General features: G+C 44.1%; 1 long non-coding RNA gene across 1 annotated transcript; it reads left to right on the top strand.

The window, feature by feature from the left end:
- The first annotated feature begins 22 nt into the window (after positions 1 to 22).
- On the top strand, positions 23 to 6,870 carry LOC115657583. Its single transcript, XR_004002006.1, has 3 exons — positions 23 to 290; positions 2,916 to 4,144; positions 5,431 to 6,870. It is a non-coding gene; the product is annotated as an uncharacterized LOC115657583 (long non-coding RNA).
- The last annotated feature ends 8,363 nt before the right edge of the window (positions 6,871 to 15,233 follow it).

Genomic DNA, 15,233 nt, shown 5'->3' with positions numbered 1-15,233 from the left:
GGGCGGGGCCGGGGGGTCCAGGGCTCGCGCCACGCCACGCCACGCCACGCCCCCCGTGGGCCTCTTCGCCCCTGAGCAGCGCTGAGCCGGGCCGGGTCGGGTCAAGCTGTTGGGCTGACACCCCCCCCCCGCCCCACACCCTCTTGCCCATTCGGGGGCAGTCACTGACCTACTTCCAGCCGGGGGGGCATCGCCGGTCTGTGGCGGCGAGACGTGGGCCCAGCCAGCGTGGCTCTGGTCACCTAATCCTCGGCTGGCACCAGGGACTCCAAATGGGACCCGTAGCCTAGGTAACCATGTGCCTGGCAGTTACCCTTGGCCTCCCCCCTCTTGCTTGTGACGTTCCCTTGCTGTCTCTTGGCTCTGGAAAATTGAACTGGTTTTGATGGGACCTCATCTTCCTGCACCTGCAGGACCCAGCACAGCAAGTGTTTCCCTCTGATTTGGGCCCTTAAGCGCTGCTGTAGGAATGCGTAATCCTGATGGATCATTCCAGGTGGTGAGCTTGTTAATAGCCTGCGGTGTGTTTTCTATACCAATGAGTATAAGTAAAACAGATGAATGGTTTAGATTTATATTGGCCTTTTAAATTGCAGGATTCCAGAATCCAGTGCTGGGTGTGATATATCTTTACTTTAGTGAAGCTTTTGATACGATCTCCCACAGTATTCTTGCCAGCAAGTTAAACAAGTATGAATTGGATGGATGGACTATAAGGTGGATAGAAAGCTGGCTAGATTGTTCGGCTCAGTGGGTAGTGATCAACAGCTCCATGTCTAGTTGGCAGCCAGTATCAAAGGGAATGCCCCAGGGGTCGGTCCTGGATCTGCTTTTGTTCAACAGCTTTCTTAATGATCTGGATGATGGGATGAATTGCACCCTCAGCAAGTTCGCAGATGCCACCAAAATGGAGGGGAGGTAGATACGCTGGAAGGTAGAGATAGAGTGACCTAGACAAATTGGAGGATTGGGCCAAAAGAAATTTGATGAAGTTCAACAAGGACAAGAGCAGAGTCCTGCACTTAGGAAGGAAGAATCCCATGTACCGCCATAGGCTGCGGGCCGACCAGCCATGCAGCAGTTCTGCAGAAAAGGACCTGGGGATTACAGTGGACTAGAAGCTGGATATGAGTCAACAGTGTGCCCTTGTTGTCAAGAAGTCCAAGGACATATTGGGCTGTATTAGTAGGAGCATTGCCGGCAGATTGAGGGAAGTGATTATTCCTGTCTATTCTGCACTGGTGAGGCCACACCTGGAGTATTGTGTCCAGTTTTGGGCCCCCCCCACCTCTACAGAGGGGATAGGGACAGAGGTGAAAGTAAGCCAGTATAGCATGCCGGCAGGAGTCAATACACCGTGCCAGACTGGACTGGCTTCCCTGGCAGTGATTTAAAGGGCCCAGGGCTTCAGCCACTACAGGGAACCCCCGGGCCCTTTAAAGGTGTGGCCTTTCAATATTTAAAGGCAGTGGGGCTCCCTGCAGCAGCCGGAGCTCTGAGCCCTTTAAATCCCTGCCTGAACCCAGCTGCTGGAGCCCCGGAGGGGATTTAAAGGGCCAGGGGCTCCAGCCATTGGGGGGAGCCCTGGGCCCTTTAAAGTGTTGCCTGAGCCCCACTGCCTTTAAATATTGAAAGGCCACGCCTCTTCTGGCTGAGGCCATGCCCCTGCTCAGGACTCTGGTGTACTGGTAAGTCCTTTAAGTTACTTTCACCCCTGGATGTGGACAAATTGGAGGGACAAACTGGAGAGCAACAAAAATCATTTGGGGACTGTGGCATATGACATATGAGGAGAGGCTGAGGGAACATGTTATTTAATCTGCAGAAGAGAAGAGTGAGAGGGGATTTGATAGCAGCCTTCAACTACCTGAAGGTTTCCAAAGAGGATGGAGCTAGGCTATTCTCAGTGGTGGCAGATGACAGAACAAGGAGCAATGGTCTCAAGTTGCAGTGGGGGAGGTCTAGGTTGGATATTAGGAAACACTGTTTTGCTAGGAGGGTGGTGAAGCACTGAAATGGGTTACCTAGGGAGGTGGTGGAATCTCCATCCTTAGAAGTTTTTAAGGACAGGCTTGACAAAGCCCTGGCTGGGATGATTAGTTGGTGTTGGTCCTGCGTTGAGCAGGGGATTGGACTAGATGACCTCCTGAGGTCTCTTACAACCCTAATATTCTATAATTCTATGATCTTTAATAAGTTACATGATGCACTCACTCTACTGACTACTGAAATATAGCCACCTCCGTTGTGGAACACAGCAGCCATTTAATACTTCACAATAAAAATATGCAGCAGTTTAGGACAGGAAGTGACTTTTTGTCCGGTTGTAATTATAGAGGGATTTTAAAATAGGAAGAAAGGCATGACACTGGAACTTAGCCAAGATGATAGTGCTAACACCCATCCTCTTGCAAATGTCTCCTATGTGTCATTCAGTCACTAATGTCTGCACCCAGAATTAGAATCTTACAACCACATATTATTTGCTATTTCAGTTTATCATTACTTCTTAATACATAAATTTAAATCTTTTCAGAATCTCTGAAAATTTATGCAGTGAGAGTATAATAATGGCAAATATTCTGGTAATACATAATATTTCTCTTTGAGAGACTTAAATCAGCCAAAACAGCTTAATGTTCAGTCTGTTAAAAATCAGTTGAAGAATTATTGTTAAACATTTATGCTGGCAGACTTTGAGTATTCAGAGTACTTTTGGAAAGCTAAGACCCTTGTATTATGCACTAATCAAATGTACTGTGTTTTCTTTGTTTGAAAACCTGTCTTAGCAGAAGTTCCTTAATGCAATAGTCATGAACATGCTTCAAAAGTTGATCCAGATCATTTATAAAAAATGAAAACAAAAAACAGCTGGAATATTATAAAAATGCATTTTCTTTTCATTTCTCTTTCAGAATAAAACGGCTAGTTCCCCAGGCCTCCTACATACTGAATAACAATTGACTCCACTGACTGCTTCAAATTTGAAATGTGTATTGATCTCCTGCCTACTCCTCCCAGCCATGACGTCTGCTTGTACTAGGTTATTTTGTTTACCAATCCTGTATTGGGTTGCAGGAATTACCATACTGGGTGAGACCAGTAGTTTGTCTAGTCTGGTATCCTGTCTCTGACTGTGGCCAATACCTGAAGCTTCAGAGAAAAGTTAAAAAACTCACACAATAGACAATTCTGCAATAACTTTCTCCTAGGGAGGTTTCCTGCTAACTCCAAGCAGTTAGACCCAGATCCACAAAGGTATTTAGGCTCCTAACTTCCATTGTGGATCTGGACCTTAGTGACTGGCTTACATCTTGAAGCATGATGAGGGATTGTATTCCTTATATACCTTTATCCTAGCTAGTGTAACTGCACAAAATAAATCTGGAGCTTCACTGGTCATTTTTTATTTGTAGTGTGGTAGTATCTAAAGACGACAGCCCCATCATGCTGTATAAACATAACAAAGAGACGGTACCTACCCCAAAGAGCTTACAGCCTAATAAAAAGAGAGAATAGATGGCTACTCTCTGATTTCATAATTACATTGTAAGCTCTGCAAAGTAGGCACAAGATAACAGTGAGATGATACTAGTCAGACTACATAAGCAGCAGTCACAGCACCCCACCTGCGTAACCATTATCAAAAATTTTGTAGGCATCATGGTATAGGAGAGTTTTAAGAAGAGATTTGAAGGAGGAAAATGTGGTGGCTTTGTGGATATTTACAGGGAGCTCCTCACATGAATAAGGGGTAGCATGGGAGAAAGCAGAAGATGCTTGCTGGAAATTTTTATAAATGGGCATTCAAGACAGACTGACATATTTTGCAGAATAGAGGCAGGGTTCAATGTCTTGATACAGTATAAGAGATAACAAGTAGGCTTTGAAGAGCCTTAAAAGTGAAGACAAGAAAATGCTCTTTGCAGTAGCATTTTGAAGGGATATAAATGAGACAAGGTGGGATTTGTCAAGGCCAGAAAGGAAGAGGTTGGAGTAGTTGGGATGAGAGATGATGAGGGTCTGGATAAGAGTTTAGCTATGGGAATGGAGAAGAAAGATCAGATTTTAGAGATGTTCTGGAGGAAGAAGCAGCAAAATACAGCCTGGATATGTGGTCCTAGAGAGAGGACTGATACAAAAAGTATGTCTGCTTGGGTTTTGTACTTTAAATTAATTTATTGCCAATTAACTTGAGATAGTTAACAGCCTTATAAAGGCTTATTTTGATTTTCTCCCAATGTTTGTTCCAGGTGACAAATGTGTGTGTATGGAGACAGTATAAGGAACTTGGACGTAGTAAAAGTATGGGGCCAAAAAAGGGAATGGCAAAATAAGGAGCAGATATAAAGGAAATTGAAAGAAAATCAGGTGGACAAGTGGGAATCAGTTACAAATAATGGGGGGTGAAAGAAAAATAGTGGAGAGGGGAGCAGAGACAAGGGACCTTCTGGGGGGTGCAGCTCAGTGTTCATGAGGTTGTGCAGGTTGAAACTTTATTTCTAAATCTAGTTCTGGGTCCTATGGATCTTTGCTGATCCCATATTTTGAAATCTCAGTGGGACTGCCATTTTGCAGCCTAAAAGGACTAGCTCATTTTTTATATGTGAAGAATATTGTATCCTGGTCACACTAGGAAAAGTAAGAAATGTGAGAGTGGAGACAGAAAACACAGGAGGCTCCTGAATGATCCCACCATGTATGTTTTTTCATTGCTGTGGTGACTCCCCATTTCTTTATACAATCTAAAATTATGGAGATTCATTACTACTTCTCTGTGTGAAGTATTCTGTTATATTGTCAGAAATATTCTATTGTGCTCATTTCTTCTACCACCTCTCACACTTGTATAGCAAGGCCCTTATTCCAGTCTTTGTCAGTCATGTCAAAAGGACTTATTGTATGTAATAGAATATCAAATCCTTCAGCATCCAGATATAGTGGAAGTGGCACTACAGATTCACAGACAGGATCAACCCCACAGAAAGGGCCTATATTGAATGTATCAGTATGCTATACATCTGTGATGTGGGTGAAACTCATTGTGGCAAAAGAGCTGGAATGATTGATGGTGAAACATCTTACAGGTTATGAGAGGGCCGCCTTCTCCTTAAAGTATGCTTTGAGTCTTGGAAAGTTATTCTTCAAGAGATGGAACACAAACAGCTGGGGTTATTACACGAAAGACATGGCAAGAATTAAAGAGTTATAAATTGGGATGGGGAAAGCAGGGAGCTGTTGGAGGGGGAGGGAAGACTTAAATATTATTTCTTTAACAAAAGTTTTATATTCAGTTCTTAATATATTTAGTTCTTAATTGCTGTGCTTCCTCCCTGCAAATCATGAAAGGCCCTGTGTTTGGAATATTGCCATAAATCCTTGGAGTTTACATTTTCTTAGCAGTCCTCTGTTTTCTTTTCTATTCTGCAGCACAAGATGTCATATGCACTCTTCCCTACAGATAGCTATGATGGAGAGAGAAGAAATAGCATCAGTATCTTTCTTGTTCTCTTTTATTTTGGATGTCTGCAGAAAATGTTCTGAGCTGTTCCAGTACATTCTGTCAATGAATACTGGTAGTATTCACAAGAGAGGGTTCTTTCATTTTAGAGAACCATTAAGAAACCCAAAACATTACGTTAAGATTTTCTTATTTTTTACTTGTACGTGTTGCTGCATCTGAACTTTCCAACCACCAGTGTTGACCTCCCACACACCCGGGTCTTTGCCGCTTGTGAGTTATACAATAATTTTAACTTTTGGTACAATGTGTATGTTTTCTGTGGGTTATAATGTGGTCCCTGAGAGCCAGGCACCCAAGCACAATGGCAGGAAGCTGTGTGTCTGTTTGAGGCATAATACCTCTCGGAAGTGGAGGAGGGGGAACAGTATACTGGGCATCAGTAGTTGCTGCAACATGCAAAAACTACTTTAGATTAATTCAGCCTACAGCATTGCCTTCTCTAGATTACTGCACTGCAGACAATGCAGTTCAACCTCTTCTCTTGTGCTTCCAGGGTGAAATTCATCCTTGGTCACAAGGCCAGCACAAGGACTAGGTACCACTTAAACCCCTCTTTAATCCTGATATGGGCCTTCTACAATGGGATCAATTTTGCATCCAGAGTACAGAAATATTATGGCTTACACAGATATAGAGCTTCCCTCAGTGGTGCTTGGGTATCTGGTATTATGCCTATCTCATGTGCAGAGGTGCTTAGGCACACCTGTACAAAGGCAGCCATACTGTAATTGGTGCTTTGATACCATGGTGATAGACATCTTTTAAAAACCTGAGATAGACAGAGATAATTTAGCATTATATAGGCATCCATCATCCCTGAGAAGTGTTAAGCCCATTTCTGCAGAGTCTGTAGGATCCTGCTGAGAATCTCCATTGTCCTGCTCATCAAGAAGCTGCAAACTCAGCATGGGCTTTGCACCTCTTAGGGATGTACACATACATCTTTTGTAAATAAGCAGTTATGGTTGTTTCATTAAACCTCTAATAACATCTTTATTTCATTTTCCTTCCAAACATGTTTACTTCAGCCACAACACGATATTTATTGTGTTGTCTTGAATGCAAGAGACTATTCTGTCAGATTTACGACTATTATAAAATTTGATTCTGTCTGCATACAAGTGGATGCTAGGAACCTTACAGACATTTCCGCTATCATTACTGAATAAAGAAAGCAATAAAGAATCTAATATTTACCATTGGGGAACACCTGCAGATCTTTAATTAAAACCAGATTATATACTTACCAATTAGATGTTATAAAAGCAAACACTTTGCAGATTCACATAAATTCTCAAAATCTTATTAAAAAGTGACTGAATTAAAGGCTTCACTTAAATTCCTAATTCACCTTGCATCTCAGTACTTCAAACCCTCCATGTGTGAAATTCCTATGGGCCTTCCAGGATCAGTGCAGCCATCTGGAGGGAGAAGCAAGGTAGTATTACAGTATCAGAGTGAGGTTGATGGATTTCCACTCCATACGACTAAATGCAGTGCCTAAGATGCCACAGGATTCTTTGCTGCTTTTAAGGTAGTATTACAGTGTGTTCTGCTGCCCATTTTACTGCCCAGGGTTTTGAGAGGGATTAGAGCCTAACTCCCGCCCCAGAGCCTTTCAAGTGATGCCCTCAATCCCATCATGTGAGGTCAGAAACCAATCTGTCTTCGGGATGTAATGAATCTTGCACAATTTCCAGTGTGCTTTCTTCTTCCCATGGGTCTTTTCTAAAGGAGGGAACAGTTTGGCTCCAAGAAAACAAAATGATGCCCAAATTATGAATCACACGAGTAAAGGCCCATTCAGGGAAGCCCTCTGCACCTGGAGCTCCCACTGGCTTTGCTGAATGATGAGGATGTGGCAATGGTCATTAAGGAAATGATTATAAAATAAATCAAGTGGTGTCAAATCACGTTGGGCCAAATTCAGAGGTGATGTTACATGTTGGTAAGTAGATAAGGGAGGCTAACTAGCTACACTCCCATCAGAAACCACAGTGTTGCTGTCTGTCCTCCCCACTATTGAATAACTTCTCCATCACAATGGCATATAATTTGCCCAATCCCAGAGTGGCTGTAGTGATGAATCATGGATTTGGGATTTTTATAACTTTTGAGAGTTGGGCCTTATCCTCTAGCTTCAGTGAGCATTGTAGTTACATAAGGAAGACAGGGTCATGCCCAAAATCTGTTACTTGCTTCTTTGGGCAAATCATAGCACTTGACTTGGAAAGCCTACTCATACACCTCTACCTCTATGTAATGCTGTCCTCGGGAGCCAAAAAATCTTACAGCATTATAGGTGAACCCACCTTATATCAAACTTCCTTTGATCCACCGGAGTGCGCCTCTCCCCCGCCCCCTGGAGCGCTGCTTTACTGCATTATATCCAAATGTATCGGGTAGCATTATATCGGGGTAGAGGTGTATCTAGTACCTGACTTTAAGAGTCTGGGCATTGCAGAATACCAACATATGGATTGTTTTAAATTTTAATTTTTCACACAACATACATTAGACACTTGTGTAGTATTTCCAGGATGTAAAAACTGCTTACTTATAACATACTAATTCCATAGAAGACATATTCAGCAATTCTCATGTACTGCCACTAGAGGTAGGACAACCTGCCAGAATGAATAGCAAAGAAAAATGTTCCGTTTGAAGCTCTGACAATATTAATATGAGATCCTTCAGATGGTGTTTTTGATATGTCTCTTTTAAGGCCTTATTCTACAATCTTTATTCATGTTGTGTAGCATTTATGTCTTTGAAACTAGTGTGACTATTTGTGGGATGAAATCAGGGCCGGCTTTAGGAAGTGCGGGGCCCAATTTGAACACTTTCAGCGGGGGCCTGGCAGGGATGACTTAAAAAGAAAAAAGTGTAAAAAAAAAAAAAAAGCCTTCCATTTCTTCCATGTATTATTTACTTTCCATAACTATATAAATAATAAAATTGTATATTATGTACATTGCATCATATATGCTGTTGATTGGTTATTAATGACTGCCGTTTCACATGTGTAGGTCCACGCCACTCCCTGGGGGTGTGCACATGTGTGGGTCCCCGCTGCTTCCTGCCCCCCTCATTGAAGCAGGTGTGCAGGTTACTGGCCTGGAAACTGCAGGACAGCAGTGGACATGGGGCTGGTTCGAGGCAGGGCAGGGGCTGACTGGAGGTAGGGTCTGGCTGCAGGCAGGGCAAGGGGTGCGAGGCTGGCTGGAGACAGGGGAGTGTGGGGTGGGCTGGCTTCAGGCAGGGCCACAGGGGGGTGCAGCAGGGATTGGCAGGGCTGGAGACAGGAGTATGGGACTGGCTGGCTTCAGGCAGGGGGGTGCAGCAGGGGTTGGCTGGAGACAGGGCAGGGCGGGCAGTGCAGGGCTGGTGCGGGCAGGGGTGTGTGGCAGGGGTTGGCTGGAGACAGGGCAGGGGGTTTGGTAGGGGCTGGCTGTGGGCAGGGGGTGCAGAGCTGGCTGCAGGCAGCGGGGGGCGGGACTGGTGCGGGCAGGGCAGGGGGTGCAGCAGAGGCAGCTGGAGCCCCGGCCCTTTAAATAGCCCCCAAGCCCTCCGCTATCGCAGGGCTCTGGGGGCTTTTAAAGGGCCCGGGGCTCCCCTGCTTCTATCCCTCCCCGGACCTTTTAAATAGCCGTGGGAGCCCTGGGGAATGCATGGGGGCGGTGGGGCTCCCGCAGCTATTTAAAGGACTGGGGTGGCAGAGGCAGCTGGAGCCCTGGCCCTTTAAATAGCCCCCAGAGCCCCCTGCTACCCCAGGGCTATGGGGGCTATTTAAAGGGCCCAGAGCTCCAGCCGGGGGCACGGGACTTGCCGCGCTCCAGCCGGAGCTCCAGCCAGGAGGCCAGGGCCGCAGGGCTTGCGGCACTCCGGCCGGAGCTCCAGCCGGGGCCACGGGACTTAACGTGTTCCAGCCGGAGCTCCAGCCGGGGCTGCGGGGCTTGTCGCGCTCCGGCCGGAGCTCCAGCCGGGGCCGCGGGGCTTGTCGTCCTCCGGCCAGAGCTCCAGCCGGGGCCGCGAGGCTTGTTGCGCTCCGGCCAGAGCTCCAGCCAGGAGAGCAGGGCCGCGGGGCTTGCGGTGCTCTGGTCAGAGCTCCAGCTGAGAGCGCAGGGCTGTGGGGCAGCCGCGCTCCCGTTGGCGCTTTGGTCAGGGGAGCGGGGCCATGGAAGACCCCGGAGCAGATCGCAGCCGGGGTAAGTAAACAAAATTTAAAAGGCTTCTAAAGCGCGGGGCCCTCTTAGGCGCGGGGCCTGATTCCCAGGAATCGGGCGAATCGGCCTAAAGCCGGCTCTGGATGAAATACTACTTACTGTGAGTAAGGTTTACAGAATTGGGTCCTTAGTTAAATAGCAGCAAAAGCCAATTCAGGCTCAGTCTTTTAGAGCAGGTCCACATACAGACTTGTAACTGAAATATCTATATCAATTTTAATTCACACTTTTATTATGTTGGTGCAATTTTGCATTTGGACACTTTTATTCCAAAATAAGGGTGTCCACATACTTGCTCTGATGTAACAAAAGGTGTGAGTTAAAACTGATTATGTTATTTTGGTGCATCTTTGCCTTACTCAGTCATAACCCCTTATGAAGCAGTGAGAGTTTATCCTGAGTAAGGAATAAAGAATAGGGTCGAGTATGGTATGTAAAGCCTTCAACATACTGGGATTTATAACTGCTTGAAACTGTTTTCAAACTTGACAGCAAAATAATGTTGCAACTTTGTTCTTTAGCCATTCTATAGACCGGGGTAGGCAACCTATGGCTCGCGTGCCGAAGGCGGCATGCAAGCTGATTTTCAGTGGCACTCACACTGCCCGGGTCCTGGCCACCGGTCCGGGGCGCTCTGCATTTTAATTTAATTTTAAATGAAACTTCTTAAACATTTTAAAACCCTTATTTACTTTACATACAACAATAGTTTAGGTATATATTATAGACTTCTAGAAAGAGACGCTTCTAAAAACATTAAATTGTATTACTGGCACGCAAAACCTTAAATAGAGTGAATAAATGAAGACTTGGCACACCACTTCTGAAAGGTTGCTGACCCCTGCTATAGACCATGTAGATATAGTTTCTGGAGTGTGGTCTGGAACATGATTTTTGGTTAGCATGGATGTTTAAAAAAAAAAACAACCTCGCCAGAGCAGTACCAGCTGTGACCATGTTGGAAAATACATTTCAGGAGGGCTCTGTCTACATTACAGATTTTAGGTGTTGTAGCAGGCCTGTTAACATAGCTTCCTAGCATGCCTGTTAACACAGCACACACAATTACTGCCATTTGTGCACTGGCGCTGAAAGTGCTGTTGATTTCTCTGGGGAAGCTAACTGATTTGTTGAAATGCCAATTTAGTCAACAATTGCCAGTGCTGCAGCTATAGCAGTACACTTATACCTCCCAGTGCTTTTACACACCCTTCAGTGACAGCTTTGACAACTAAGAGCATTGGTTCTGTAACTGGTCTCAGCTTTGCCTGGCTCCCCATCCAAGGCAGGCCCAAAAGCAGAACTCTATTCCAGGGGTGGCCAACCTATGGCTCTGGAGCCACATGTGGCTCTTCAGAAGTTAATATGTGGCTCCTTGTATAGGCACCAACTCGAGGGTTGAAGCTACAGGCGCCAACTTTCCAACGTGCCGAGGGGTGGTCACTTCTCAACCCCTGGCTCCACCCTTCCTGCCCCCTCCCCATAGCCTGCCATGCCCTCGCTCCTCTCCCTCCAGAGCCTCCTGCATGCCACAAAACAGCTAATCTGGAGGAGCGGAGAGGGAGAGAGAAGTGCTGGTGGGTGGGAGATGCTGTTGGGGGGGAAGGAGCTGATGTGGGGCTGCTGACGTATTACTGTGGCTCTTTGGCAATGTGCATTGGTAAATTCTGGCTCCTTCTCAGGCTCAGGTTGGCCACCCCTGCTCTATTCTGTCTACTTTCAGAGCTGCCCACTACCCAGTGCCCAAAACAGCAAAGACAGATATAGAAATATAATAGAAAATGCCAGTTCATTAAAGCTCTTTGAGGCTAGAGCTGTGCAGAGAACAGAAATTCCATTTCATGGAGAATTCTGAGATTTTGAAACTTGGATTGAAACCCAATAATTTAAAACTTCTCCACAAAAGATAATAGTGAACAAATTTTATGAATGATTGATACACTTAAACAAAATCAAATCATTGTTTCTAGTTCAACATTTTATTTTAAACAATATAATACAAAATTCATAATGAACTTTCATTTTGACAGGAATACTGAAACATTTCACTGGGGAGGTGTTGACTTCACAAAGTGTTTTGACTTTGATAGAACTGTATTTTCTGATGGGAACTGTTTCCTCAATTTTTTTTTTGACTAGCCTCTCGGGGCATGTCTCCACCATGGGCACTCCAGCAGACCACCTGCTGCGCTGCAGCTATGACACTGCAGTGCCTCAGTGTAGATGCTTCCTATAACAATAGAAAGGATTTTTCATCAAAGTAATCCACCTTCCTGAGAGGTGATAGCCAGGTAGAGAGAAGAATTCTTCCATCAACCTAGCCACAGCTATACTACACAGTGCTTAACTGCAGCACTCAGGAGTGTGATTTTTTCACACTCCTAAGCAACATAGGTAGGTAGATCTACATTTTAAGTTTAGACTAGAACTAAGAAATTCTCCAGGGCAATGCAGCTTCCTGTCCTCGCAACACAGTCTTGTGCTTTAGTGATATAACATGATCCAGGCAATTCAGACATAAAAACCTGTGCATTGATCTAGGGCTGTCTCCTATCAACAGTTTTGCATTCTTCAAATTTTTAATAGCTGTATTGATAGAATCCTACTGGCTCTTGTCACACAGGCTAAAAAATCTTTCTGAGAGGATAGAAGAAACACGGGGCCAGATTCTGATCTCATTTATCCCAGTGTAAACCCACAGTAATTCCATCAATTTTACTCTGGATTTACATCCATGTGAGATTAGAATCTGGCCCACAGAATTTATTGAAAGAAGTAGTGGAATTGACAGCTGACTTTTTCTCTGCTGTTGTACAGTCACTAGCCTTAGTGTTCCAGTTTATTTACCATTTCCCCAGATTTGCACTAAATGTAAAGCAGTAATTTGATTGCAGAGGGGTTTGGGGTTCAGCTCATTGCATCCACTTTGTTTAGTATAAAGTTGCCAAGTTATTGTTTCCCAAAATTCAAGAAAATGAGTGGCAACCTCCCATTCTTTGTTCACAGTGTTAACATTTTAAAATGATGCAGTTTATTGTCAAGCTGACCTTTTTGATTTTCACAGCTAGGAGAACAGTTACATAAAAAGGATGAATGAACAACAACAAAAGAGGATGGTTGGGGTCACATAATCAGAAAACCGTAACCACCTTCAGTGGTCAGACCTTATAATTTCAGTATGGGAGGCAGCATGGTCTAGTAGATAGAACGCATGATTGGGAGTCAGGAAATCTAGGTTCTGCCTTATACTCTGTGCATGACCTTGAATAAATCACTTAGGTCCTGATTTTCAGAGATGTCAAGCAGCTGCCTCTACCTTAAATACCTTACATTAAGTAATAAAAACATTTTGCACTGAAATAGTACTTTTAATCTGAGAATCTCAAAAAGTTTTATAATGATTGGTAAGCACCATTATCCTCATTTTACTAGTTAGGAAACTGAGGCACAGATAAATTATGGGCCTATTTTTCAGAGATACTGAGCAACTGTGACATCCATTGATTTCACTTTTAAAGTTTCTCTATCAGTAAAATTAGTGTAGAAATATTGAACCAGTTTTCTACAGCCTCTTGAGATTCTTGGATGAAAAGTACTATATAAATCCAAATTATTTTATTTGACACTAATAGATAGAACTAACTATGTTGCTAAACTAAAATAATGACAGGCACACAGGAAATAAGAAAGAGCCATTGAGTCCTTTTTGCTTCTTTGTTTTGTTTTTGTCCAAGACACACGAGGCACTTTTGTACAGCCCTTACTCAGATCAAACTCTTATAGAAATTCCCAATAACTCACATGGGAGTTTGTCCTGAATAAGGACTGTAGAATCAGGCTGGCTGCCTTGCACTCCTCTTGTAGATGTTTGTGCTCCTTGATGCTTCAGTTCACCTCTTTGGGAAATTATGTAACAGTTTTCGTTGGTTTTCATTGTTTTCTAATTTCATAGGTAACACCCCTTTGGGATTTTAATTGTTTAGGAGAGAAAAGACTTTATACTTAGTTAATGTCACAGATTTTTCTCCTGGACATCTTGATACCAAGATTGCTGTCATGATGCAGCCTGAAGGCTTGTCTCCTTGTCAAGTTACTGTGCGGCAAGCCAGGGTGTGAATCTACAGTGCAGCAGTTTGCCGCATAGTAACGTCTGCTGTGGACAAGATCTGAAGTTCAGTATGGGGCTTTTTGGTACAATCTCCTTTGGTTTCTCATAGTAAGATACAATGATTTGACTCTGCTATGAGATTTCTATTCCTAATGCTCAAATAAAGGGCTCTGCACAGCTCCATCCATAGTGGACAGTTCTCTTTAGACTCATGTGCCTCTGCAAGATGCTTTGAGATTATAAAACCTGGCTTTAGGATAATTTGGGCTGCAAGATACCAGGTGGGAACTGCAATGATCCAGTGGTGACACACTCACTTTTTCCATGAGGACCAGGAGATAGCCAAGCCTGGAGTTCCTGCACCATATGTGAAGCCAGTGGTGCAAGTAGAAATCATTTCTTGCCAGTACTGCACTCATGGGAGGGACACAAAGGGGGACATGTGACCTCCCCATATGACCCTCAAGTGACTCCTCACTGCCCTACCCCCAGCCCGGAGCCCCCATGCTCTCCCCGTCCCCTCCGACATCCCCCTTTGTATATACAAACATTGAGATGCTTAACTACTCACTTTCCTCACAGATATGTAGTATTCTGTCTGTTTATATGGAATATGGGAGTTGAGTGAGGAGCCATTTCAGCATATGTATGACTTATTAAAAGACAAATTTTAAGTAGAACTGTGTTCTAAACTGCTTTACAGTATTGTATCCAAACATTGCATTTCAGAGGGGGATTCAACTTCCTTTATAGGAACAGACTCCTGAAATTTTACCAGTCCACAGAAGTGGTTCATAGTCATGCAAATAGTCCCATTGTCTTCAGTGAGATTGATTAAATGATTAAGGGTTTACAGGATTAGGTTCCAAGTTTGTAAATTGTTCTGGATGAAATTGACAATGCCTGAGCTGACAGGTCAGAAGGCGCTTCATTTGAATAAAGGTGGGCAGATGTGTCATAAGTCTTAGCTCTTTTTTAAGATGAGGAACATATTTTCAGCAAAGTTCTTGGCAGATTCCTGAGGCAGCTGGTTTAAAGCTGTCAGTGTCCGGCATTATAATCGTCACTTATAGTTCTCTCACCCACAAAGCTGGAAAATTAAGCATTGTTTTCTTTGTTTTGGTGCTTCAGTTCCAGTTAACAAAATGTGTTAGACTAGTTTGGCTGCAAAGAAGAATTCTGTGTACACTGGGGACAACACCTGATTCCTGTCAGGCTGTAGAACAGGGCTGACATCAGAATCCAAACATCCTCTGGTCAGTGCAGGCAGAGGCATTCCTCTAATGATTTGGACTTGATGTGATGCAGTATGGATGTCATGGATAATTCAGACAAGTGGGGAGAAACAGAATCAAAAACACTGTTTAAACACCTT

Source organism: Gopherus evgoodei, chromosome 9, assembly GCF_007399415.2.
Source record: "Gopherus evgoodei ecotype Sinaloan lineage chromosome 9, rGopEvg1_v1.p, whole genome shotgun sequence".
In the NCBI taxonomy this organism is placed as follows: Eukaryota; Metazoa; Chordata; order Testudines; family Testudinidae; genus Gopherus; species Gopherus evgoodei.
This window is presented reverse-complemented; position numbering and strand designations above follow the sequence as displayed.